The sequence below is a fragment of the Olea europaea genome, unplaced genomic scaffold, assembly GCF_002742605.1.
Source record: "Olea europaea var. sylvestris unplaced genomic scaffold, O_europaea_v1 scaffold1148, whole genome shotgun sequence".
NCBI lineage: Eukaryota > Viridiplantae > Streptophyta > Magnoliopsida > Lamiales > Oleaceae > Olea > Olea europaea.
In genome coordinates, this window is record NW_019228875.1 from 356292 (window position 1) to 359914 (window position 3623).

The window sequence follows — 3623 nt, forward strand, 5'->3', positions numbered from 1 at the left end:
TTATAAATTTATGAAAATATAAATTGAAAGTAAGAATTAATTACTTGATCAGACCAGGTGGAAGGGTGAAGGGTGACCCAACATAAGCCGTCTTAAAATTAGGACATCTAGGTTCAACACGATCTAGTTGCAGTATTTAATCCCTGTTTGAAAACCATTTTTTTCTAATAAAATTTATTTTTAATATATTATTCCATAAAATAATTTTACACATAAATTCAAAATATTTTCTTATTTTTAACCAAACATTTTCAAAAAAATAATAATAATATTCCAAAATACATTTACTCAAAAAAATAAAAAAATAAAAACAGAATTAGATCCCACAACTGCAGGATCAAAAGTCAGATGGCATATTAGTTAACAAATTAATAAATAATGGAGTTTACTTACAAAATTATATATTTAGCCGTACAATTTTTGTTGTCTTTTTCTTTATTTTTGTGTGATAATAATTTCTTTACAAAATTAATTACGAGTTATTAGAAACAGATTAAACAATCAGTTCATATAATATAACAAATAAAGGAGGTTGTAGGGGACCGAATTAATCATTTAACAGATTTTAAGCTTCTCTTTTACTTAATGATAAAAGATAAAATGTGATTTGTTTTAAAGAAAAGGGACTGTGGGGGACCAAATTGATTAGTGAACGAATATTGAGCTTTTCTCTGCAGTGTTGACAAAACAACAATACGAGATTTAAATAAAATCATCTATATTTAATGAAGGTTAAACAGTCTTTATGTATTTAAGAATGGCTGAGGGCATTGAAATGAAGAATTGTTATTAGACCTTATCTTTATTATTTAGAGTCCGTTTGATTGCAAAGATGGAATTAAATTGAATTGAAAACGAATTACGGGATATTGAATTGCCTAAAAATTATTTTCCTAGGAATTGTAAGTTAATTGTGTTTGATTGGTATAATTTTTCACGTGAAAAATGTTGACATAAAAGTGTCTTTTAGGGTTTGTTTAGCTTTGTTTTCCATGAAAATTATCAATTGAAGGGATATATTTGATTGGTATTGGGGATGAAATTTGTTGCCATTGTAAAAAAAATAAAAATAAAAAAAATCAAGAAATTCAAGAAAATCATCTATCTTTTAGTGTTCGTTTGACTTTGTTTTACATGAAAATTGTCAATTAGAGGAAAATATTTTTTAGAATAATTCTTAAAATTTGTTTTCATTGCCAAAAAAGAAAAAAAAAATTCGAAAAAATATAGCTACAGTGGCTGGAAATCGAATTCTCACCAATGTGGTGATAATTCAAATTCCATGAAAACATGAAAAATTGCTTGTTCTTGAGAAAAACAAGAAAGCAAATTTCTTGAAAAAAAAAAAAAACTATCAAACACTCTAAAAGATGGAAAATGGAATTGAAAAACTTAGTACAATCAAACATGGTCTTAAATAAATCTATTAAGTGAAAAGAGGAGTTGAAGTCACTGCTTCAACAATATTAACTCAACACATATTGGTAAATGACAAATTTCAAATTTAAGGTGATTCTCAATATTTTTTAGCAAGAATAATGTTATTTAGCACCCGTTTGATCCCCATTTTTTGAAATGAAATATGGTGGAATAGTATTTATTTTTTTGAAAAATGAGTGGTCGAAAAAAAAGAATTTTTTTTCGATTTATATTTAATATTATTTCATGAAAGATTTTGTGGTTGAAAGTAAGAGAGATAAAAATAAAGTGAAATTTAATGAGGCCAAATGGGGGCTTAGTCCTACTAAGGTTGCAACCCAAATTTAGGTAATATAATGAGTGAAATTGAATGTCTCAATTTCACCTTCCATTTAACTTATCATTTAAAGTCATTTAAATTGGGATTGCAACCCAAGTAGAACTATTTTTCTTTAAGGAAAATGTATTACACTCACAACAATATAGCTTATAATTAATAAATGGCACACAAAAATTAGTGTATTCAAATAATCGGGGATGAATGGGTTCATCGGTGGTGCTAGTAGTACATAGGGGTGTACCTAAGCGTGTACATCCCCCTCACATGGGATGTGGGATCCACCCGAATAAAAAACATTTTTCCTTTAATGGCTGAAACCACATTTTGTAATATTAAAATGAATACATAGCATCCACATTCTTTAAATCCATTAATATTTTTCCTTATTACATAAATGTTCTATCAATTTGTAGTTGGAATCAATTAGCGCACGTGTAAAGATTTACCTTATAGAAGTGATATTTTTACTCTAGATAAACTTACATTCACATTCGCTTAAACTTTGAATTAATCGACATGAAGCTATAATTAAAATTGAAATAGAGAATAAATCACTTTTTCATACTAAAAAAAATAAATCGTGAAATATTTAATCAATATATCAGATATAATTATAATTTTAGTCGTAAAACTAACAATTTTCGAAATGGCTAGAACCTTGAGAACCACATCAAATATTTAGTAATGACGAAAATAAAATCACCTGAAAAGCACCGAAGAAAAAAATAAAATAAAATTGCCCACCTCTCTTTAGTGGAAAAAGGAGCTTTACTATATTTGATAGTATCTTTTCTTTAATTTTTGAAATTATATCTTAATAACATATATATATATATCACACTCACTACTAATATAACATTATTGTTTAGGAAAAATGTCATAGGTGTGTATATTAGAAGTGTAAGCGGTTTGATTTTACCGATTTTTGACAGATTTTCAAACCAAATCGTTTAAAACGGTTTGAAAAAAATTCAAACCTAAACCAAACCATTTTGAACAGTTTGAAAAAAAACTCAAACATATACCTAACGGTTTAGTTCGGTTTTAAACTATCGATTTCGCCATATATTTTTTTACCCGTTTACTTTTATGTCATTAATTCATTGAATTCAATATATATTTATATCTTACTAGTAATAAATCTAAAAAAAATCAAGCCCCTGTTTGAACCAAATTTTTGGGACAAAAAAATGAAAATTTGGACAGTTATCCCACAAGTCCAGCTGCATTTGTTAACTTGTTGTTTCATGTGTGAGACCCAGCCTCCTCTCCAATAGTCAATTTTCTTATTATGATAATATGAAAAATATGGCTCAAAAAGGGGCTAAATATATCTACTATAAATTTAAATACCAATTAAATCAAAGTGAAATCACAATAAACTAAAATATAGTTTTTTTCCATTTTGTTCACCCTTTTTAGGCTAATGATGATACAATAACGTTACAATACAAGTCTACTAAACTAGATATAAGGCTCAAAAAACATAATAATATCCAACAAGACCTCGTGATCATCATATTTGAAAAAGGATACTGATTAAATAAAGAGAATAATCAACCACAATAATAAAGCAATTGTTTATAATATCTAAACATAACAATTACATAAGTTTACATTTGTATGATGTTACGAAACGCATTTAATTTCAGATTCTTACCTTAGTTTGCTCCAAAAAAATTATTGATCTAAAACTTTATTTGTAGCAAATATTATCACCAAAAGTCTAGGATCTCTTTATCTCCGATTTGGTATAATAGATTTCAATTTAACTTTAAAGAGGCATGAAAAATCTGAAAAAGAAGTGTGTGGTGCCGGTGGATCAAAACCGTGTTGGATGTCGACTGGAGTTCATCTAAATTTT